Source organism: Tiliqua scincoides, chromosome 7 (genome assembly GCF_035046505.1).
Source record: "Tiliqua scincoides isolate rTilSci1 chromosome 7, rTilSci1.hap2, whole genome shotgun sequence".
Classification (NCBI taxonomy): Eukaryota; Metazoa; Chordata; class Lepidosauria; order Squamata; family Scincidae; genus Tiliqua; species Tiliqua scincoides.
Window position 1 is genome coordinate 75,699,687 of NC_089827.1, and position 25,705 is coordinate 75,725,391.

Below are 25,705 nucleotides of genomic sequence, written 5' to 3' on the forward strand. Positions count from 1 at the left end.
GTTGCTACCCAGTGCAAAGAAGATTCTATAGGCCCCTCACCCACAGTGACATCAAATTTAATTAATTAAATTGGGTCTTTTTATTTGTTAAAGTGATTGAGAAACGTTAGTTAATATTTTGAAATAGCAAGCATTTGTATTTGTACTTTTACAGTACTTGAAAGTACTTGTACTTTTACAGTGCAATCTTATTCATATCTACTCAGAAGTAAGTCCTCTCTACTCAGAAGTAAGTCCCATTGAACACAAAGCTTACTTTCAGGAAAGTGTGCATAGGACTGCAGCCTTACAGAGTTTGCAAGGTGCACACAAATAGGGGATGACATTATCTCTCTGCTGCAAGGAGCAAGTGGAAAATCCAACCACAACTTTAATTCTCAAGATACACCGAACTTCTGGATTCATTGTGAGAACTGAACCTTACCCGGGGCTTGTGCAAGAAGCAAACACCAGCATTCTTACAAAGGAGACCCTTTTCTCTTTGTGATGGCAGGTTGCTGCCAGCTGTGGGGGGGGGGGCTTACATTCACCTGTTGGATGAGAAGGCCCCCCCGCCATGTGAGTGTGTTTGTTTGTGTGCATGTGAGGGGAGGAGGAGTTGGGATTGTGGAGGCTAGCTGGTGGGGGAGGGAGAGAGAGGTTGTGAGGTTCCAGGCTTGGGGTGGCGAGAGAAAGAGGTTGCGGAGGCTACAGGCTGGGAGAGGAGGCAAGAATGTGTGGGGATAAGAACGCACAACAACCCTCCCCCCCCCCACATGACTTCCATTGGGCCTCTGCAGCCTTGCTGGCACACAGGAGTCTGACTTTGTGTGTGTGTGTGAGGGGGGGCGTGCATGGATGTGTGATGGAGATAGCATGCAGGAGAGAGAGGGGGATGCTGACCGACCTGCTGGTCTGCAGTGCAGGCTTCCTAGAGGCTCTGCCCTGGGTGGCATCTCTGGACAGTGGGGCATGTGAGGCAGGAGGCTGGCCCCCAAACCTGCTCCCTGGTGCATTTGCTACCCCCTGCACTACCTTAGCTGTGCCACTGGTTGTTATGCATTTGTATTACATGCATACATTGTATTGGCAACCTTCAGTCTCGAAAGACTATGGTATCGCGCTCTGAAAGGTGGTTCTGGCACAGCGTCTAGTGTGGCTGAAAAGGCCAATCCGGGAGTGACAATCCCTTCCACACCGGGAGCAAGTGCAGTCTGTCCCTGGTCTGTCTCCCTGGCTATGGGCCTTCCTTCTTTGCCTCTTAGCCTCAGACTGTTGGCAAAGTGTCTCTTCAAACTGGGAAAGGCCATGCTGCACAGCCTGCCTCCAAGCAGGCCGCTCAGAGGCCAGGGTTTCCCACTTGTTGAGGTCCATCCCTAAGGCCTTCAGATCCCTCTTGCAGATGTCCTTGTATCGCAGCTGTGGTCTACCTGTAGGGCGCTTTCCTTGCACGAGTTCTCCATAGAGGAGATCCTTTGGGATCCGGCCATCATCCATTCTCACGACATGACCAAGCCAACGCAGGCGTCTCTGTTTCAGCAGTGAATACATGCTAGGGATTCCAGCACGTTCCAGGACTGTGTTGTTTGGAACTTTGTCCTGCCAGGTGATGCCGAGGATGCGTCGGAGGCAGCGCATGTGGAACGCGCTCAGTTTCCTCTCCTGTTGTGAGTGAAGAGTCCATGACTCGCTGCAGTACAGAAGTGTACTCAGGACGCAAGCTCTGTAGACCTGGATCTTGGTATGTTCCGTCAGCTTCTTGTTGGACCAGACTCTCTTTGTGAGTCTGGAAAACGTGGTAGCTGCTTTACCGATGCGCTTGTTTAGCTCGGTATCGAGAGAATGAGTGTCGGAGATCGTTGAGCCAAGGTACACAAAGTCATGGACAACCTCCAGTTCATGCTCAGAGATTGTAATGCAGGGAGGTGAGTCCACATCCTGAACCATGACCTGTGTTTTCTTCAGGCTGATTGTCAGTCCAAAATCTTGGCAGGCCTTGCTAAAACGATCCATGAGCTGCTGGAGATCTTTGGCAGAGTGGGTAGTGACAGCTGCATCGTCGGCAAAGAGGAAGTCACGCAGACATTTCAGCTGGACTTTGGATTTTGCTCTCAGTCTGGAGAGGTTGAAGAGCTTTCCGTCTGATCTGGTCCGGAGATAGATGCCTTCTGTTGCAGTTCCAAAGGCCTGCTTCAGCAGGACAGCGAAGAAAATCCCAAACAAGGTTGGTGCAAGAACACAGCCCTGCTTCACTCCGCTTCGGATGTCAAAAGGGTCTGATGTGGAGCCATCGAAGACAACAGTGCCCTTCATGTCCTTGTGGAACATGCATACATAATGCATGTAATACATGCATACAATACAATGTATGCATATACAATGTATGCATATACAATGCATATGCATACAATACATAATCAAGCAGAAGGTTGTCTGCTGCTTGATTACTCTGGTTATTTTTTTCCTTGCTAGGCTAGCAGTTGCGAACACCACCAAACATTTTTATTTATTAGAATTCCATCTTCTGTTAATGGTTGGCAACCTTCAGTCTTGAAAGACTATGGTATAAACCTACAGCATCTGGTATTCCCAGGCGGTCTCCCATCCAAGTAGTAACCAGGCCTGACCTTGCTTAGCTTCCAAGATCAGACAAGATAAGCTCCTGTGATACTGAAACCTGGCTGGACTTCAGTGTCATGGCTAGTCAGCTGCAAGGCCAGGAAGGGATTTGTTGAAATAAGTTGGCAACCTTCAGTCTCGAAAGACTATGGTAACCCTAAGCCTACAGCACCCAGTATTCCCTGGCGGTCTCCCATCCAAGTACTAATCAGGCCTGACTTTGCTTAGCTTCCAAGAACAGACACTTGGTACACTTGCAGTGTAACAGTTGCTGATTTGAAATAAGTTAAGCAACCGTTATCCTGCAGCAACTATTACCTTGCACATGCCTGATCTCATCTGATCTCAGAAGCTAAGCAGTGTCAGGCCTTGGATGCGATGGGAGACTGCCTGGGAATACCAGGTGCTGTAGGCTTATACCATAGTCTTTCAAGACTGGTGGTCACCAACCATTTGAAATAAGTTAACCCCAATGAATTTGGGAGTGTCTACTGTTTGGCCCTCCTCTCCAGGTACTTTTTATCAACTTGGGTGAGAAAGATTTATGCCAGAAGACAGTTTTGGCCTTAAGGCATCAGTCATGCAGGGATCTATTCAGAAATGGGTGCTAGGAGTGAAGTTGACCTGGTCAGATATGCTATACTGCAGAGTTTGACAGGAGGTTAGGTGCCAGGGTAAGATATATTGCACTATGAGAAAGGTCTATCAGGACCTGGGGAGACCTGTTGTTACCATAGGTGGATTGGTTATAGCTATTATTCACTGCAATCCATTTTGGTTTAGGAGTAATTGTGTTTAATTATCTGACATAGGCTATGCTTAAGACATTTTCTTAGCTGCTCTGCTTTGATGCCTTTGATCTCTATTTGGAGTAAGTATAGTGGAGGGAGAATCTAAGCACCAAGCTAGCCTCCAGTTACAGTGCGGGATTGGCACTAGGATTAGGGAAATGGTGTCCGCATTAAGATAAGCAAGAGTCAGGGGGGAGGCAGAATTATCCCAAGAAGCTATACAGCTCAGGATTGCAGCCCAGTGACCCCAAATTGCAAAGAGTATCTAAAAGGGCTGTCCAGCTGGAAATGGGTTAAGCAATTTGGTTACTTTGATCCTTTTCCAGGAGTTCCCATGGGCTCTGCTAATAGCCAGCTCAATGTTTCTTGATTTGGCATCAAGGAACTGTAAAAGTAAGTTTGCTAGAGAACATGTGCATAACATTAAAAAGGTGGCAGAGCAGCTTTTAAACTGATCCCTGGGGGAAAGCCGACAGGAACCGAGGGGCATCCGGTTCGGGACTTCTCACCCCTATGGGATGAGGATGGGGAGGTTAGAGAACAACAAGACAAAGGCAGAGTAGGAGAAGAAATTGGGAAAGGTAGCGTGATGGGATGTGATAGACAGTTTGGCACAGTGAGAGGATGCAGGGAAAAAGGAGCTAATAAGCAGCCCATCCTGGGGCATTCCATGTACAAATGCTTTTTGCGAATGCCCGAAGTCTCTGAGCAAAGATGGGAGAACTGGAATGTCTGGTGACAAGGGAAAACACTGACATAGTGGGCATAATGGAAACCTGGTGGAATGCAGAGAATCAGTGGGATACCACAATCCCGGGCTATAAACTCTACAGGAGGGACAGGCAGGGGCGTGTTGGAGGTGGGGTGGCCGTTTATGTTAAGGAAGGGATAGAATCTAGCAAAGTAGAGATTGAAGGTGGGTTCGACTCCACCATAGAATCTCTGTGGGTTAAATTACCAGGCTTGTGCAGCGATGTAATACTGGGGGCGTGCTATCATCCTCCAGACCAGAAATCGGAAGGGGACCTTGAAATGAGGAAACAGATCAGGGAGGTGACAAGGAGGGACAGGGTTGTAATCATGGGGGACTTCAATTATCCTCATATAGACTGGGTCAATTTGTGTTCTGGTCATGATAAGGAGACCGGATTTCTTGACGTGCTAAATGACTGTGGCTTAGAGCAGCTAGTCATGGAGCCCACCAGAGGGCAGGTGACTGGATGTAATATCGTGCAGTACACAGGACCTGGTTAGAGATGTAAATGTTACTGAGCCATTGGGGAACAGTGATCATGCTGCGATCTGTTTTGACATGCATGTTGGGGAAGAATACCAAGCAAATCTGTCACAAAAACCCTTGACTTCCGATGGGCGGACTTCACTCAAATGAGAAGGCTGCTTGGAAGGAGGTTGAAAGGGAGGGTAAAAAGAGACCAATCTCTCCAGAGTGCATGGAGGCTGCTTAAATCAACAGTAATAGAGGCCCAGCAGAGGTGTATACCGCAAAGAAAGAAGGGTTCCACTAAATCCAAGAGGGTGCCCGCATGGCTAACCAGCCAAGTTAGAGAGGCTGTGAAGGGCAAGGAAGCTTCCTTCCGTAAATGGAAGTCTTGCCCTAATGAGGAGAATAAAAAGGAACATAAACTGTGGCAAAAGAAATGTAAGAAGGTGATATGGGAGGCCAAGCGAGACTATGAGGAACGCATGGCCAGAAGCATTAAGGGGAATAATAAAAGCTTCTTCAAATATGTTAGAAGCAGGAAACCCGCCAGAGAAGCAGTTGGCCCTCTGGATGGTGAGGGAGGGAAAGGGGAGATAAAAGGAGACTTAGAGATGACAGAGAAATTAAATGAGTTCTTTGCATCTGTCTTCATGGCAGAAGACCTCGGGCAGATACCGCTGCCCGAACGGCCCCTCCTGATCGAGGAGTTAAGCCAGATAGAGGTTAAAAGAGAAGATGTTTCAGACCTCATTGATGAATTAAAGATCAATAAGTCACCGGGCCCTGATGGCATCCACCCAAGAGTTATTAAGGAATTAAAAAATGAAGTTGCAGATCTCTTGACTAAAATATGCAACTTGTCCCCAAAACGGCCACGGTGCTAGAGGATTGGAGGATAGCAAATGTCATGCCTATCTTTAAAAAGGGAAAGAGGGGGGACCCGGGAAACTATAGGCCGGTCAGCCTAACATCTATACCGGGTAAGATGGTGGAATGCCTCATCAAAGATAGAATCTCAAAACACATAGACGAATAGGCCTTGCTGAGGGAGAATCAGCATGGCTTCTGTAAGGGTAAGTCTTGCCTCATAAACCTTATAGAATTCTTTGAAAAAGGTCAACAGGCATGTGGATGGGGGAGAACCCATAGACATTATATATCTGGACTTTCACAAGGTGTTCGACACAGTCACTCACCAAAGGCTGCTGGGAAAACTCCACAGTCAGGGAATTAGAGGACAGGTCCTCTCGTGGATTGAGAACTGGTTGGAGGCCAGGAAGCAGAGAGTGGGTGTCAATGGGCAATTTTCACAATGCAGAGAGGTGAAAAGCGGTGTGCCCCAAGGATCTGTTCTGGGACCGGTGCTTTTCAACCTCTACATAAATGACCTGGAGACAGGGTTGAGCAGTGAGGTGGCTAAGTTTGCAGACGACACCAAACTTTTCCGAGTGGTGAAGACCAGACATGATTGTGAGGAGATCCAGAAGGATCTCTCCAAACTGGCAGAATGGGCAGCAAAATGGCAGATGCGCTTCAATGTCAGTAAGTGTAAAGTCATGCACATAGGGGCAAAAAATCAAAACTTCACATATAGGCTGATGGGTTCTGAGCTGTCTGTGACAGATCAGGAGAGAGATCTTGCAGTGGTGGTAGACAAGTCGATGAAAGTGTCGACCCAATGTGTGGCAGCAGTGAAGAAGGTCAATTCTATGCTTGGGATCATTAGAAAAGGTATTGAGAACAAAACAGCTAATATTATAATGCTGTTGTACAAATCAATGGTAAGGCCACACCTGGAGTATTGTGTCTAGTTCTGGTCGCCGCATCTCAAAAAAGACATAGTGGAAATGAAAAAGGTGCAAAAGAGAGCGACTGATTACTGGGCTGGGGCACCTTCCTTATGAGGAAAGGCTATGGTGTTTGGGCCTATTCAGCCTAGAAAAGAGACGCCTGAGGGGGGACATGATTGAGACATACAAAATTATGCAGGGGATGGACAGAGTGGATAGGGAGATGCTCTTTACACTCTCACATAACACCAGAACCAGGGGACATCCGCTAAAATTGAGTGTTGGGAGAGTTAGAACAGACAAGAGAAAATATTTCTTTACTCAGCGTGTGGTTGGTCTGTGGAACTCCTTGCCACAGGATGTGGTGATGGCATCTGGCCTGGATGCCTTTAAAAGGGATTGGACAAGTTTCTGGAGGAAAATCCATTATGGGTTACAAGCCGTGATGTGTATGTGCAACCTCCTGATTTTAGAAATGGGCTATGTCAGAATGCCAGATGCAAGGGAGGCCACCAGGATGAGGTCTCTTGTTATCTGGTGTGCTCCCTGGGGCATTTGGTGGGCCGCTGGGAGATACAGGAAGCTGGACTAGATGGGCCTATGGCCTGATCCAGTGGGGCTGTTCTTATGTTCTTATGACATAAAGTTTTGAAGAAGAAGCATCCTTACTAGAATCTCAACTACATACATGGGAGATGGGAGTTATCACCAAACTTTATAACATACTGTTGAAATATGAAACAAGACAAGTGAGTTAAAGAATAGATGATACAGTGGGCGAAAAATGTGCATCATGCTACTCTTATTGAGAAAAATTATGGATTAAAAGTTTAAAATTTACATTGAATGTGAATCTTAGAAAACTTTTAGAAAATGATTTGTAGATAGTATATAAACTTGAGAAAGTTAGCACAAATATATGAAAACATATCAGATAGATGCTGGAAGTGTAAAAAAAAAAGTTTTTTTTACCATGTGTGGTAGATGGCTGCTAAGGCAAAAAAAATATTGGATACAGATACACATGCAAATCCAGTTGATTTTAAAGATAAATATTCAAAAGAAATCTGAAGGTTTTTCGCTGGACCTGATTGATAATTGTGTGGAGAAAAATATGGGAACTTTGTACGTGTGTGGCAAGATTATTGAATGCACAGAGTTGGAAGAATGCAAAGAACAGAAACTCAGTGAAGAATGATGGATAAAGATTCTGGACTTAGCATAAATGGATAACTGTATTTAAAGAGAAATCAGTTAATACTTTTATGAAGAATTGGAAACCACTCATGGACTTTCTGCATATAAAAGAAAAAAGTGATGTAATGATTTGTGGATTTGTGGAGTAAAGATAAGCAAATTAAAATTAAAATATTGAGACAGGATTAAGAGAAAAAATTGATATGAATAAAAAATTTGTCATTTAAGTCATATACCAGAAACAACTGTCAAGGCTTTATGTCTCATATTTGATGTTAGGTAGCATACAAAAAAAATGTTATAGAATTTAGAATATTCCACTCTTGCATATTTATGTTGTTTATGTTTTGCAGGGATCTGTAGGGATTTTTCTTTGTTATCTTATTTGTAATATTGTCTTTTTCAGTGTTGTTTTAATTAAAAAAATGAATTTTAAAATTCATTTGTTGGTCATCTTAATTTTCCCCCTGTATGGTTGTTGCACTTGGCAAACATTTCTAAGGTATCTATGTGATAATGGGGGGATTCTTCTCCATTATAATGTTAGGATGACAACTGAAATGAAGGCTGATTTATAGGCTTGAATTCTTGACTAATCTCAGTGTTGTATCATTCAGGTGAATGTTCAAGTTAATAGAAGTAGAATTACAATCATGTTGGCAACCTTCAGTCTCTAAAGACTATGGTATCGCGCTCTGAAAGGTCGTTCTGGAACAGCATCTAGTGTGGCTGAAAAGGCTGATTCGGGAGTGACAATCCCTTCCACACTGGGAGCAAGTGCAGTCTGTCCCTGGTCTGTCTCCCTGGCTATGGGCCTTCCTTCTTTGCCTCTTTGCCTCAATCTGTTGGCCAAGTGTCTCTTCAAACTGGGAAAGGCCATGCTGCACAGCCTGCCTCCAAGCGGGCCGCTCAGAGGCCAGGGTTTCCCACTTGTTGAGGTCCACTCCTAAGGCCTTCAGATCCCTCTTGCAGATGTCCTTGTATTGCAGCTGTGGTCTACCTGTAGGGCACTTTCCTTGCATGAGTTCACCATAGAGGAGATCCTTTGGGATCCGGCCATCATCCATTCTCACAACATGACCGAGCCAAAGACCGAGTCTCTGTTTCAGCAGTGCATACATGCTAGGGATTCCAGCACATTCCAGGACTGTGTTGTTTGGAACTTTGTCCTGCCAGGTGATGCCGAGAATGCGTCGGAGGCAGCGCATGTGGAAAGCGTTCAGTTTCTTCTCCTGTTGTGAGCGGAGAGTCCTTGACTCGCTGCAGTACAGAAGTGTACTCAGGACGCAAGCTCTGTAGACCTGAATCTTGGTATGTTCCGTCAGCTTCTTGTTGGACCAGACTGAGAGTCTGGAAAATGTGGTAGCTGCTTTACTGATGTGCTTGTTTAGCTTGGTATTGAGAGAAAGAGTGTCGGAGATTGTTGAGCCAAGGTACACAAAGTCATGGACAACCTCCAGTTCATGTGCAGAGATTGAAATGCAGGGAGGTGAGTCCACATCCTGAACCATGACCTGTGTTTTCCTCAGGCTGATTGTCAGTCCAAAATCTTGGCAGGCCTTGCTAAAACGATTCATGAGCTGCTGGAGATCTTTGGCAGAGTGGGTAGTGATAGCTGCATCGTCGGCAAAGAGGAAGTCACGAAGACATTTCAGCTGGACTTTGGACTTTGCTCTCAGTCTGGAGAGGTTGAAGAGCTTTCCATCTGATCTGGTCCGGAGATAGATGCCTTCTGTTGTAGTTCCAAAGGCCTGCTTCAGCAGGACAGCGAAGAAGATCCCAAACAAGGTTGGTGCAAGAACACAGCCCTGCTTCACGCCGCTTCGGATGTCAAAGGGGTCTGATGTGGAGCCATCGAAGACACCAGTGCCCTTCGTGTCCTTGTGGAAAGATCTGATGATGCTGAGGAGCCTGGGTGGACATCTAATCTTAGGGAGAATCTTGAAGAGGCCATCCCTGCTGACCAAGTAGAAAGCCTTCGTGAGATCTATGAAGGCTATCAAGAGTGGCTGTCATTGTTCCCTGTATTTCTCCTGCAGTTGTCTAAGGGAGAATACCATATCAGTGGTGGACCTGTTGGCTCGGAATCCACACTGCGATTCTGGATAGACGCAAGTCTATTCTGCAAGTCTATCCAGAATCCAGAGGGGGAGGGGGAGAGGGAGGGATTGCAGAGGGCGAGCAGGGAGGAGGCAAACAGAAGTGTGCAGAGGGGGAGGGATTGCAGAGGGCAAGCAGGGACCAAGCAAAGGGAAGTATTGCTCTCCCTCTGCAATACCGGGTAGATGGGACTTGTCAGCCTAGGAAGGCAGCTCATCTAAGAGAAGGAAACTCTGACCTCAAACCTCCACTGCCTTGTGGCTACATCCAGTTCTGGAAAAGGCTTCAGGAGTCAACCTCGAGGCAAAATCCGGAGCCGGAGTCCCTGAGGCAGTTCATGGCTGAACATAGTCACGTTCTGGCAACTCCTGCGACGCCGCTGGAACCAACCGTATTGGCCTCTGCCTTTCCATTGGACCATTTCAGCGACGTGGAGAGGGGGGATTTGCTGCATGGGTAACAGCCTATCCTCCATACCTTCTTTACCCAGGCTTCGCGCATTGGAGAGGACATTCCAACTTCGCCATATGGCGTCAGCACAACACAGGAAGCAGCAGTAACCGGTTATAAGTCTTCACTCGATTGGCGTAGAGCATGACGCCAGGGGCTGCTTCCGACGGTGGGAGAGATCATTGCATCTCATTGGGCAGCTACCGCCTGCCTTAAGCTGGGCAGTCCCCAGCCAGTAAGGTGTTGCCTCGCCACTGTCTGTTAACCTCACAGGGTGCGTGGGGTTTAGGGTGAAAACCGACAAGCGGATCGACAACTCTGCACCATGCAACAGAAAACAGAAAACTCCTGCCCTAAAGCTGGGCACCTGAAAGGACAATGACACCTGGCTTCTCTGATGACCTGCAAGAAATAGATGACGCACGCAAAACAGCTGTCATCGACATGGAGCTGAGCAGACTGCAGATGGACATCATCGCCCTTCAAGAGACGAGGCTGCCAGATTCCGGATCTGTCAAGGAGAGAAATTTCTCATTTTTCTGACAGGGAAAACCACCAAACGAAACCAGGGAACATGGTGTTGTCTTTGCGGTCAGAAATACCCTGCTGAAATCCATCATTCCACCTACTGTGGGAAGTGAAAGAATTTTGTCCCTGCAGCTCCAGTCATCAGCAGGACCTGTCACTCTCATCAGTGCTTATGCACCAACTCTGTTGTCTCCAGCAGAAGCCAAAGACAAATTCTATGATGATCTGGCCACCACTATCAAGAAGATCCCTGTAAAAGAGCCATTGTTCATCCTCGGTGATTTCAAAGCTAGAGTTGGTGCTGATAACAGTTCGTGGCCCACTTGCTTAGGTCAGTTCGGCACTGGGAAGATGAACGAAAATGGCCAACGCCTGCTAGAGTTTTGCTGTCATCACGGTCTCTGTGTCAGCAACACGTTCTTCAACACGAAGCCCCAACATAGAGTCTCTTGGAGACACCCAAGATCAAAGCACTGGCACCAGCTCGACCTGATTCTTATATAATATAATATATAATTATATTAGAATAATACTAGAGCCTAGTAATAGGGAGAGTTACAGGTAGAAAGGAGTTTCAGTTTGGCCTCTTAGTTGGATGAGTTATGGCCCATGCTTATTAAGTACATTATGCACTTTTGGTGCATGTTTGGATTGTTAGAGATCTAGGCACACTTTCAGGGCATTCATTCATTCATTCATTCATATTCCATCTTTCCTATGCCAAAGCAAATACCCAAAGCAGCTTACAAAGCTCCATGATAAATGTACAATATATCACAACATGAATTTAAAAATATCAAAACAAAACATTAAAACATTAATTTTAACATTAAATGCGAAAACAAAAACTTTAAAACAAACCAAAACCTAGCACATATTGTTGAGCCATTGGGGCAAAAAAATTCATCCAGGAAAGCAGTCAAGTAACAACAGTATAGCATAGGCACAGTGGGCAACTATCCATCCATCAAACCAAATGCCAGATGAAACAGTTGAAAATGCCAGTTTTGAGCCCTGTCTGAAAAGCTATGAAGAAGGGAATTCCCCTGGAAGGGAATTTCACAGTTATGGTGCCACTACAGAGAAGGCTTGCCCCTGAGCTGCCACTCCTCTCTCTGAGATAGAGGTGGAACTTCTTGCAGGGCAACTGCTACCCCGTTCAAGGTGGGTAAATGACTAAATAACTGCATTTTGGATTTCCTGACCAAGAGGATCTCTATCTTTTCTGGATTCACATTCTCAGCTTTGGCCATTTAGGTCAGGTATCCAAACTGCAGTCTGTGGCACACCAGGATTTTCACTCCAAGTGTGACACAGCTATGGTGAGGCCTTACCATTCCACCCTGCAGCCACTGATCATTACACTCAATCTTCACATAGACTCACTCTGGGGAGCCACATCCTCTGCCTGTCCTATCAGAAGGTTCTGTGCATTGATTTCCCAAGAGAAGTGGCTCCCTAGCATGATGCTCTGTGAAAATCAGGCACAACAAATGATGGCTATGGAATGGCAAGGCCTCACCATCACTGCACCATCCCATGTTTTAGGCCAAGACTGTGAAGATCAGGCACAACAAATGGTGGCTATGGAGTGGAATAGAGCATGGACAAGTAAGTTGCTAGCTGCCATAATTGCAAGTCAGACTTTCAAATGTGACTTGTACTTTTATATACAAATTTGAACATAGGAATTTGTATATATTTGTATATAGAATTTGCTTTTTTGTGCTCTCTGAGAAAACTTGCTCACCTCTGAAGCTCAGCAGCCTGGCTCAGTTGATTTTTTTTCTGCCCTATTGCATAAGGCAGGGTTGGAGCTGGTATTTATCTCTGGGCAAGTGGATAATAATCTGGAAGTGGAGGGGATTAAGATCATTGTCATGATCATGTCCTGAAAGAATTTAGGATGATCACAGAACTTTACATTTGCAGAGGTGGGACCCAGATTGTATGGTCTACCCTTGGAGGCTAACAGATCTCTGAGGGCTTTGGAGAAATTTCCTGCTATCAGCACCCGTGCTTTCTCTGAAGCTTTAGTAGATTGCTAGAATGAGAAAACGGCTACAGCTTTTAGTTTTAGATTTCTCCTGTAATTTTGGAACCTTTTTAGCTTGTGCAGCTGAAATCTAAGTGATGTGAGGCCATCCATTCTGCTTTGCCCAGTATGACTTATTAGATCTGCCAGTGGAATGATTGTGTAGACAGGAGGGTGATTAATTCAGCTCTGAGGGACAGGATGGTGCTGCAATCGAAGCTGGCTATGGTTTATTCCCTCAAAGAAGACATCTTTGGATCCCATTATATGGGATAATGACTGGTAAGTAGTTGAGGTGGACTTTAACTATCCTGGTATCTCTTGGCTGCTTTGGTGCTCTTTCCAGGGGCTGGTGAGGAATACCAGAGTTCCATGGAAAAATTCAGAAATTGGTTAAGAGGTAACTTCTGATTAGACCCATGGTATGAACACTCAAGGGAGGAAAGTGACTATCTCCCCTAGGGTAAATGCCTACATTAAAAGGGAAGAAACTTTATTAATCAGGAACCACTGCAGAATTTATTTGAACAGGTGTAATAAATAAAATGGCCCAATTCTCACCAACAAGCTGACTTGGTTCAGGGATCAGGTGGTTCTTGGATGATGCCTGGGCACCTCTGCCCAATTGGACTGGCTTAACAGCTTTGCTGACTAGTAACATGCAATGTCATAGCATTCCATCACCATGGATGCACACAACATTCCATAAGTGTGAATTGCTTTGAAGAATACCAGGGATGTGAACTTGTGTCATGAACATGTACATGTTAGGCCTTGGTTAGCATGAGAAGCCTGAACCAAACTAAGTAACGGAGAAGTGGCTCGCAGTTCCTAGCTGCAGGAATGTGAGTAAACAAACAACAAGAATTACAACCTATTGGAATGTTTAACACCTCAGTAGACTGAGGGGCACCTGATCAAGCAGAATGGAATGCAGTGATAGATCTCCAGTTGGGAGGGGTAAGAACTAGGAGGGCTGGCAACCAGACCCACTCCGAGAAGGTTCTGTCCTCAAAAGTTTCTGATTGGACAGTCTAAATAGTATGAAGTCACCTCAGTACTATTAGCATAAGAAGTATAAGAATGAGTAACCCAAGGGGTGTGTGCGGTTCTTCTTGGACAGAGTTTTTGGGTGCAAGATTCTGCACGCTGGAGCTCCATTGTCCACCATGGGCATCTGGCCTCACAGGTAGCCTGGAGCTAAAGGATCTACAAGAAAAGCTGACCCAGGTGAGAGATAGATATTAATAGAGATAGTTAGCTTTATTATTTTATTGCTTATATGTTTACTAGATGTTTATGCCTCTAGCATTTGCCGCCTTACTGTAACCTTATGTACTTAATAAATTAAAATCTCTTTTACCAAGTTGTTTCATTGCCTGTTGGGGACAAAGGTTCAGGATCCTGCCCAGCCGTTCAGCAAGCTACCAAGTGCTCATTGGGGTCTAGTAACTTGAGGACTGAAGCTTTAATTGGAGAAAATGCTCAGTGCCTGCAAGGGATAGAGTTAAGCCTAGAGGGTCTCAGTGTCCCTGGACTGAGGCACTGGCACATACAGGGTGGTGGCAGTACTACTGGGCAGGGGGGCCTTGAGGGATTTAGTGTTCGAGAACCAAGAGCTCTGAGCACCCCAAAACCCCCTAAGTTTACGACAGTCAGATGACTTGAGTCCGAGTTGCAAAAACACACGTTTTTCACTGACTCACGGACACTCAATTTACACGTGTGGAAGAACCGGCAAAGCACTCACGTCAAGGACCCCCGACTTGTGACTTGCATTCTACTCAGACAACTCAAGTTGCCTGCCAATGGACAAGGATCATACCATCTCCATCTCATACAAGAAACCTCTTGCATTCATCCAGGAAGTCATTTTTTGTGTGCATGATTTCCAGCACCAGCAGCAGTGTACACAATGGGCTCAGGGTGGAGCAAAAGGGTTAATATTTTTTTGTTTGCACTCCAAAAAATTGGCAGGGTCTCATGAGCAGCACCTGCTGCAGTTTTTGCAAAAAGTATTCATTTGAGCTGGATGCTGCAAACACAACCCAGACAGTGAGGTGCCTGCAGAAGCCTTCTCTGCATCCAATGGACAATGTGGCTGTGGGAGAGAGAGGGAGACACAAGGAGCCATTTCTCACCATAGGAACCAGTTGCAAGGAGAAGGAGGGGTGGCAGGAGGTGGGGAAAAATGGGGGGGGGGCAGCCTGTTCCTGGAGCATAGGAAAACAGCCACCCCACAGCTTGCATCCTCATTGGTCATCAGGATAAATACTTCTGCAGCAGCAACAGCTGCAGTAGCTGCTCCTTTTTTGGAGGGGTGCTTCTTATTCTAACAGAAGTGTTTTATTATACTTGGGGGTTGCTTAGGGGTTGCTTACATATTTCCCTCCCCCCACCAAAAAAAAGGATTTTATTAGCAGCCAGATAGCTTCAGGTTAGCTTTAGCTTATGTGGGGTTCCTTACATCCAGTACTCTCATCAGCCAGTCTACTAAGCAATGATATATAGTATACCAGTACTTACTTTTAGAGATTTACTGCATTAGGCAGGTGGAGTTTGAACAATTCAAAAGGAAGAAGATTAGCATTGGTTCTACCTGTAGGGCACTTTCCTTGCACGAGTTCTCCACAGAGGAGATCCTTTGGGACCCGGCCATCATCCATTCTCACGACATGACCGAGCCAATGCAGGCGTCTCTGTTTCAGCAGTGCATACATGCTAGGGATTCCAGCACATTCCAGGACTGTGTTGTTTGGAACTTTGTCCTGCCAGGTGATGCCGAGAATGCGTTGGAGGCAGCGCATGTGGAAAGCGTTCAGTTTTCTCTCCTGTTGTGAGCGAAGAGTCCATGACTCACTGCAGTACAGAAGTGTACTCAGGACGCAAGCTCTGTAGACCTGGATCTTGGTATGTTCCGTCAGCTTCTTGTTGGACCAGACTCTCTTTGTGAGTCTGGAAAACGTGGTAGCTGCTTTACTGATGCGTTTGTTTAGTTCGGTATTGAGAGAGTGTTGGAGATCGCTGAGCCAAGGTACACAAAGTCATGGACAACCTCCAGTTCATGTGCAGAGATTGTAATGCAGGGAGGTGAGTCCACATCCTGAACTCCCCATGTATTTTCTATCTCCTTATCTGGTCTGTTATACATCTTTCATACATCTCCTTATTTGGCTATTTATTTTACTTCTGGTTACTGTATGCTTCTGCTTACTGCTCCTGATTTCAATCCTGCATAACTTACATACATAACACAGATCATCACAACTACTACCTCAGTGTTCAGTTATGGTTGGTTTCTAGCAGCATTCACCTAGCACTGCCACTTCTAGTCTAGTGTGGTTCAACTTAAGCTTGGGTTTCTCTCTCTCTGTTTCTCATTGTGAGTGAGGCTATGCACAGCCTCTCTCCAACAGCCAAGATAACCTCTCTCTTTCTGGGGGGCTTTGCCAGAATACTAGTGTGGGCATGTAGAGAAGAGAAAGATTTATTATAGACAGATGATCCAACAATCATTCAGATCATCATCACAAATAGCTACTTCACTGACTTAGTGTTGTTCAGTTTGTTTCCTGCAACACCCACATGGCACTGCCAGTCTGATGACAACTTGTTTACCTCTGCTAATTGGTTAAGAGGCACTTTTTCAAGTGGGTGGTCCTCTTTTATTTAGCAGGAGGAGAGTAACTGGCCCTCCTCACACCAGCAGTGTCTTTTCTAGTGGCTGCCTGCTGGTGTTGCACCTGCTTAGATTGTGAACCTTTTGGAACAGGGAGCCATTAGTTATTTGATTTTCTTCTGCAAACTGCTTTGGCCTTATACTGTAAAGAGCATTGTTTGATAATTAACTTTCATAAAACCAAAATTATGGCCTTCTCTAAGAGACCAAAGGTAAAGGTCTACTCTTGGTGGATCGATAAACATAAAATTGAGCAAATAACCCATTTTAAATACTTGGACATAATATTCCAGTCAAACAGCTCAAGGAAAGCTCATGGAGAACAGGTAGCTTTAAGAGCACAGAGAAGTTCCTCTGCAATTTTACAATTTACCTTTTGCTTCACCAATTTGCAGAAACTGGACAATGACTATACTTCTGCTCAGTGTATTTTCTGCCAGACCACCATCAGTGAGAAATCGTCCATCAACTTCCTCAGGCATCTCAAGGCCCATCATCCACCAAGGTGGAGCAGTTTGAACATTCTGCAGAACACAGTCTTCCAGCTGTGCTGCCGCCAACATGCCGTCTTTCACCCAAACCACAATGGCAAATTTCCTGTCCTCTCTTGCAGAGAGTGCTGATCAGAGCACAAAGCCACACTTACATGGCTAACAACCCTAAGCAGAACAGAATCCTGAGATCTGCAGTTCATGAATTTGTCCTCAGGTGTTTCCTCCCTCTGCTATTTATGGAGAGGCCGGAATTTTGATGCTTTTGCTGGGTGCCCAATCCTCATTGTAGAGAGATCAACCAGAAGATGGCTGGCAGTGAAATAGATAAACTATACTCAGTGGCTACGGCTGAAGTTTGCAGTCTTCTGGCCCAGGCAGGCAATGTGGCTCTGACCCTTAAGATCTGGTTAAATCAGATAATGCATAGCTTCTCAAGGTCACGGTGCATGTGATCATGGACTTTGAATTGAAGACCAGACTGCTTGCTTGCCAACAATTTCTGATGAAGCATTCCAGCAAGAATATATATGAGGTCTTTGATAGGGTGTGTGCCTTTTTCAAGATAAAGGAGAAGGTTCACTATATGATGACAGACAATGTGGCCAACATGGTGAAATCAGCCACGAAGACAAGAAGGACTGGGCTGACCTTCCAGAGGATGAGGGGCGTAGCATGGAGAACACTGACACAATTTGGACATGGTTCCTTCCCTCATGCAGCAGGTGGAGTTGGCAGACCTAGGCATCCCCTTGAAGAGGCTATGTGCTTCACACACAGCTTTCAGCTATGTCGGCGATGGCCTGAAGAAGGCCAAGATTCAGACCGCCCTGCCAAGGTGTCCAAACTCTGTAGTCTGCTTCACACCAGCATCATGTTCAAAGGCACATTTCAGAGGAGCTTCAGTGCCAACATGAGCATTCTACATTCACCATTGCATGCTAGAACAGCATCCAGTAACAGCACATCAATTCCTTCCTGGCTCTGGAGGTAGAGTGCCTGAGATTGGTGCTGGATGAAGCAAGCTTGAAGCCTTCCCTTGTCATTGTCGTCTCTCTCCTTCCCCTCCCTTACTTTCTTATGGGCCAATTGGTTCTCTGGCATTTTTCCTGCTTCTAAGCTCTTTTTTTATTTCCTTAATGTTTCTGGCTATGCGCTCCTCAGTCTTTCTTGGTCTCCCAAATCACCTACTTATATTTCTTTTGCCACATTGTATGATCCTTTTTATTCTCTTCATTTGGCCAGGACTTCAAATTTCAGGAGGAAGCCTCCTTGCCCTTATAGCCCCTCTAATTCTACTTTTTAGCCATCCTGGACTTAGCCCTTCCTTTCTTATAGTACACACTTCAGCTAGGTCTCTATTATTGTTCTAAGCAATCTTCATGCTCTTTGGACAGATTTTATCTTTTAAAACAAAAAATTTCCATCTCTGTGCATAGCTACTAAGCCTGAGGAAGATACCTGTCTCAAGGTGCTTACCATCTAAAATTCAAGACAGGAGAGACATCAAAGAGAGGGAAATGGAGGAAGGGGTAAATAATGGGAAAAGATGCATTTATTTAACCCTACACAACAAGAGCCAAGACTGATATCTTTTCAGATCATAAAATTAAGTCAAGAGGGTTTACAATGGCACTGCCAATGGAAAAAGATACAGATATGAGATGGGAATATTAAGACTGACATGATGCAGCCCATGAATGGGCATACCTTGTTGGGTGATGGTGTAGCAGCAAGGTACTGCACTGTACAACCCACACTTCAGCACACCCAGTTTCCAAGCCACCATGGCATTACTACTGATATACTTTGCCTGTCTGGAGAAGTGAGAGCAAGCAGTAAGCATGATCGCTCATTCTCCTTACCAAGGCACTACATGAGCTTCAGTGCTCTTGCTGATCCATCACAGCAAAAAATGCCTTGAGTCAGAAGATAGTCTTGTAGATCACTACCACACAGGAATTGATTCCAGACATTACCATTGTTTGGTCTGCCTTATTGCAAAGAGTTTCGAGGTCCAGAATTTGAATGAATGCATGCCTTGGGAAGCATATGCATGCAGCAGGGGGTGTTGTGGTTGCACCAGGCCTACAATGACATTGCTACCATCTTGGATTCCTGGAATTATTATTGTTTGATACAATTTGTTGCAGAGAAGAAATGGAGGGGCACTAAGATGCCTGGCAAGATCAAGAGGGCTAGAATGTTAGTAAACGCAGCCCTTGGGAAGCAAGTGTGCATAGTAGGGGCTGCTGTGGTTTATTTATTTATCTACTTATTTGTTTTTTTCTCCAGCAGCTGATAGATCATTTTAGCAAGGCCTGCCAAGATTTTGGACTGACAATCAGCCTGAAGAAAACACAGGTCATGGTTCAGGATGTGGACTCACCTCCCTGCATTACAATCTCTGTGCACGAACTGGAGGTTGTTCATGACTTTGTGTACCTTGGCTCAACGATCTCCAACACTCTTTCTCTCGATACCGAGCTAAACAAACGCATCGGTAAAGCAGCTACCACGTTTTCCAGACTCACAAAGAGAATCTGGTCCAACAAGAAGCTGACGGAACATACCAAGATCCAGGTCTACAGAGCTTGCGTCCTGAGTACACTTCTGTACTGCAGCGAGTCATGGACTCTTCGCTCACAACAGGAGAGGAAACTGAATGCTTTCCATATGCGCTGCCTCCGACGCATTCTCAGCATCACCTGGCAGGACAAAGTTCCAAACAACACAGTCCTGGAACATGCTGAAATCCCTAGCATGTATGCACTGCTGAAACAGAGATGCCAGTGTTGGCTCGGTCATGTTGTGAGAATGAATGATGGCCGGATCCCAAAGGATCTCCTCTATGGTGAACTCATGCAAGGAAAGCGCCCTATAGGTAGACCACAGCTGCGATACAAGGACATCTGCAAGAGGGATCTGAAGGCCTTAGGAGTGGACCTCAACAAGTGGGAATCCCTGGCCTCTGAGCGGCCCGCTTGGAGGCAGGCTGTGCAGCATGGCCTTTCCCAGTTTGAAGAGACACTTTGCCAGCAGTCTGAGGCTAAGAGGCAAAGAAGGAAGGCCCATAGCCAGGGAGACAGACCAGGGACAGACTGCACTTGCTCCCAGTGTGGAAGGGATTGTCACTCCCGAATTGGCCTTTTCAGCCACACTAGACGCTGTGCCAGAACCACCATTCAGAGCATGATACCATAGTCTTTTGAGACTGAAGGTTGCCAACAACTATTTGTTTTTTTATGTAAATAATTCATACTCCACCTTTCTACCACATTCAAGGGTACTGAAGGTAGCTTACAAATAAAACACTAATACAGTGTTTCTCAACCAGTGGTACTCATACCACTGGTGCTACTGGAAAAGCTGTCCAGTGGTACCCACAGGACCCCCAGACCCCCATCACCTGGCAATAGGACCAGTCATGTTGGCAACCTTCAGTCTCTAAAGACTATGGTATTGCGCTCTGAAAGGTGGTTCTGGAACAGCGTCTAGTGTCAACAGGCAAGGCTGGTGAAGTGAAACTTTTTTTCAATCTTGTAAAGCTAGGTGGGTCCCAGCAGAGATTTTAAAAAATGGGTCCCAGTGCAAAAACATTTGGGAGCCACTGCTCTTGGAGGATTTCTTGCTACATTGGACTATCTCATAGATCATAAGATACATTTTTATTTACTAATTTTTTGGACTAAATTTCTTTATGGATATGAACTCTATGATTTTATAATTCTAAGTTTGCTTCCCACTCCCTTTGGAATTTTAGATATTGTTGGTACTTAAGATAGTTAGAATGGTATATCAGGAGAATGAGATTGAAAAACACTATTCTAGAGCATCTCCAGCAGGTGCTTGCCAAGCCTCTGCTAAAAGATCTCCAGTGAGGGAGATTCCATCACCTCTCTTCACAATCTATTCCACTGCTGAACTGCCCTGACTATCAAGAATTTTTTCCTGACATCCAACCAGATTCTTCTCTTCTGAAGTTTGAATCTAGTCTCAGAAGCAGCTGAGAATAAATTTGTTCATTTGAGCAAGTATTCTATTCTGTTAAAGTCTTCCTGAAGGCTTCTAATGTCTTCTATTGTGTTTGCTACCCCTCCCAGCTTGGTGTCATCTGCAAATTTAATGAGGCCTCCTTGTACCTTTCATCCAAATCATTGATGAAGATGTTGAAGAGAAGCAGGCCCAAGCCCTGGGGCTCTCCACATGAAACCTTCCTCCAGGCCGACATGAAGTTATTGATGAAAACTCTTTGTGTATGGTCATCCAACCAGTTACAAATTCACCTAGTGATTTATCATCAATAGGGTTTATCATATTTAACCAATCTGTAGATTAAGATCTCATGGGGAACTTTGTCAAATGTTTTATTGAAAGGGTAAATTACATTCATAGCATTACAACTGTCCAATAAGCTATAAACTGAATCAAAATAGGGGGTAAGATTTATCTGGCAAGATTTGATTTGGACAAATCCACTCTGATTTAATCACTGAGTTGTTGTCCAGATGTGTACAGACTGTATGTTTTATACAGCCTGTATGTTCTAACATCTTTCCTGGTATTAAAGTCACACTTATTGGTCTGTACCGTAGATACTCGCCTATAAGGCGAAAAATTTCTTCCCAGAAAAGCAGCCTGAATCATTGCCCCGCCTTATCTCCAGGGCAGGCAAGCAGCGAGGGTGGGAGGGAGGCGAATGAGCCAGCCAATCACTATTGTGGGAGGGAGGGAGCAAGGGAGCAAGGGAGCAAGTGATCTTCTGCTGAGAGGAGGCTGTGCAGGCTGGGGTTGCTGCTGAGCATTCGCAGCTGCCTGCAGGTGGGGTGGGGTGTGGTGTGGGTGTGCTCCATATGCTCCTTCAGGCTGTTGCCCAGCTGCAGAAGCTCAAGCGCAGGGCAGGGCAATTGCCACCGCAGCCATCAGCAGCCCCCCTCGCTCAGCACCAGCGCCCACGGAGGCATCTCTGGAGCGGCACCCAAGACAGAGCAGGAGACAATGAGCTGTGTGTGGGAGGGGGCGTCTGAGCGAGGGAGAAGCAGTCATTTGAAACAACTGAGTCCATCTCCTCTTTCCTTCTTGTTCCCCCTTCCCCCCTTCCTACTGTATTTAAACTTCAAGCACTCCATTGGAAAGTCCAACTTGCTAACCCTCTTCCCATCTCCCCACAGATGGACAGGGTAGGGAAGGGGGGAGAGTGATCTTTTGAGAGAGAGAGAGAGAGAGAGAGAGAGAGAGGCAGCCTGCAGAAGGCTGTACCTTTGTTTCTCAAGCCATTGAAAGGGTTAAGTCCATCTCCTCTTTCCTTCTTGTTTTTGCCCCTCCCCCTCATTGAATCCAAACTTTAAACTCTGTTTCGAAGCTGAGGCTTGCTAGCCCCTCTCCCCATAATCATTCACAACTGATGAAGTTGTACTGGGGGGAGAGGAAGAGTTAACTTTTATAAAAGGAAAAGTTTGTGTGTGTGAGTGTGTGTGTGAGAGAGAGCACTTAAAACAGTTAAGGCTACAATCCTAGCCTCACTTTCATGGGAGTAAGCCCCACTGACTATTAAGGGACTTGCTTCTGAGTAGGCATGCCTAGGATTGGGCTCCCAGTCTATTCCCTCCTCTTGCTTTCCTCTCCACCTCTCCCTTACTTTATACAGTCACACTTCAGTCTCTCCTTTGCAAAACTTTTTGCAAACCTCCTTGCTAACCTCATTTCCCCCTGTCCTCACCAATGAAGTTGGACTGGAGGGGAAAATTCCCTGCATTTGTTCACTGGAAGAGTCCTGGAGACCTTGCAAAGATGTAAAACACAGGAAAAGCAGAGAGTAGAATTTAAAGTAGAATTATCCTGCGGCAACAGGTATTTTAGCCAGAGATCTTAGCTGCATGCTGGCAGGAGCTAGGAAGCACTTGCAACAGCTGCTTATGTAGTAAGCTTTTAGGAGAACATGCTTGCTTCTGCAGTATGCCCCTGCCAGGACCTCCACAGGAGCGCTGCTGCCCTTCCTCCACAGAGGGTCTACTTCCAAGTAAATCAGGTGCAACTATGTGCAGCTGCACTTGCTCAGTCACTTCTTATTGCTTATCTCTCTACTGTGAACTGAATTGCACACTCCCAGTTGTGTGTTCTACGTAGAGCCCTTGGCTTAAGGCACCAGGCACTTTAAAGGAGGATTTCATTAATGGTTCTACTGGTATGCTGTTTCCAGTGTACTTAGAGCCCAATCCTAGGCTTGTCTACTCAGAAGTAAGTCCCATTAAAGTCAATGAGGCTTACTCCCAAGAAAGTGTGGATGGGATTGTGGCCTTACTCTGATAGCATTTACAAATGGTTGTTGAGAGAACAATTAAAAAAATTAGTAAATAAAAATGTATCTTATGATCTATGAGATAGATCATAGTTTTTAATAAATTAGAGACTATTTTTAATACTGTTTTTGCTATACTATGAATACATAGTATAGCAAAAACAGTATTAAAAATAGTGTATGTATGTATGTATACATGTATGTATGTATACATACTATGTATGTATACATGTATGTATAGATATATACATACTATGTATATATTCTGTGTTTTTAATAAATTAGTGACTGTACAGTTCTTAGGTAACAATTACTGGGAGGTTATTTTTCAGGATCTGGCCTTGGGTAAAATCAGACAAAATTATAGTCAGACACCTCCCTAAATTAAACCCCCAACTTATCCGAGGGTCATAGCAAATTCCATGATTTTGGGCTCAAAACCTGCCCTGGTCTTATGTGTGAGATCGACTTATAGGCGAGTATCTGTGGTAATTTCCAAGGTCTTCCTAGATTAGGACCACATTAGTCCACTTCCAGTCTAGTGATACCTCATCTGTCTTTCTGGATTTATCAAAGATAATTGACATGGATTCATAAAAAATAATTGACAGAGCCTTTGGGAGTACATTTGTAAGTTCCTTTAGGATGCTGTCCATCCAGTCCAAATTACTTGAATTAATTTAGGCCAGTTAGGTAGCTCTTAACTGTCAATCTGCTGACCTTTGCTGTTCAGGTTTTCATTTCTTCTGTGTGAATGCACGCGTTTCTTTCATTGGTCAAGTATAACAGGCCTACACAATTGAGGGTAAGAAAAGTTTTTCCCAAACTTTATGGTGGTTTGATATGAATTTAGGGTGCTGATTCCAAAAATGGCATCCGTTTTGCCCTATCACGTCTAGTTTTGGAGATATAGTATAGCCTCATTAGTGAATGGTTCAAGCTGCTTCCTCATGTTATGTGTAAAAAAGTTGAACCCTAACCCTTCCCCCTAACCCTAACCCCTTCCCCCTAACCCTAATCCTCATGTTGTGCACTGTTGAGTTGTGAAGCTTTGGGCGCCAAGTTTGGACACCAAATTGGAGAATTCCCAGTGTTTCAGCTTAACTATGTCAGACTGGGCTTCTGGGTGCCCTTCCCCCTGGAAGGAGAAGACCTGGGCCAATCCAGCCTCTCGACAGGGGCAGGGGCAACCTATGCTGTGACAAATGCCCTCCTCGCAGGAGATTCATGGTAAGAATTCCTTTTTCTGTTATTAGAATCTTATGGCTCTCCCATAACTGTCCCAACTGTCACTTCCCCTGCTGATTTGAAAACCTCCCTCAGCAGACTTCTGCATCTATCCAAAATAGGAGGAGCTGAAGTGTGGCAGCTTCCTACCAATAAAACACCATTCTCATTGGGTGCTCCGATGCCAAAGATTCACATGGAGCTCTGATTCTTACACATACTGAAGTTCTGCAATAAGCAGCAGAGTTTCATTGCTCACACTGCTGAGGCTGCTTCACCATTTTGGGTTGCTATACTCCAGGTAACTTGATTTAATCATTATGACTAGAAACTGATGAGACGGACCAGGATGTTGGGCTGCAGCAAATGCTAAGCATGTATCAACTTAGACAGTGCCTGTTTCAGGATAAAAGCTACATAAACCTGCTTTGAAAATTATTCAGATGTGTAAAAATAACTAATTAACCTTAAAAATGACAATTCTTTATATTCTTTAAAGGTAAATTCTGTCCTTTCTTCCTATTAGTTCATGAGGCTAGGAGCCTGGAAATTTGAGCCTAGTACAGAAGGGGGGAGAGGGTGTCATTTTCAGTAATGTGGCTACTAGGAATATGCTACCATTGATGTGAGAGGTCATAACACTTGACATAAAAACAAGATGAATACTAAAACTACTCTTGAGTGTCATTTAGATTCAGAAAATCTTTGTGGCTTTAAATTCTGCCTGAAAGCAGGTTCTCCTTTAACACTATTGTTATTTTTCCTGCTACTTCTCAAAAGATAGAACTATTCTACATGATTGCACATAATAGGTTCAATAGAGCTTTTGGTGATTAGACTACCCTAAGTTGAACTTCCTAGTTTATACTTAGGAAAACATCAATCCTACAATTAATTTTGTGAACTGCCAATACAAAACAATATCTTTAATTAAGATGCATAAGGTAATGATTCCACAGTTTCACGAGAACATAAGGACTCTGCTGTATCAGGCCCATCTAGTCCATCTTCCTGTATCCTGTATAGTGGTCTACCTGTGGCCTACCTGATGCTTCAGAGAGCACACAAGACAACACAGTACCTAAATCCTGTAGACATTTCCTTGCATCAGGCACTTGGAGGTAGCCAACATCTAAAAGCAGGAGGTTGCACATGCCCATTGTGGCTTGGAAGCTGTGATGGACATTTCCTCCATAAATTTGTCCAATTCCCTTTTAATGGCATCTAGGCCAGATGCCATCACTATGTCCTGTGGCTAGGAGCTTTTGTCTGTCCTAACTCTCCCAATACTCAATTTAA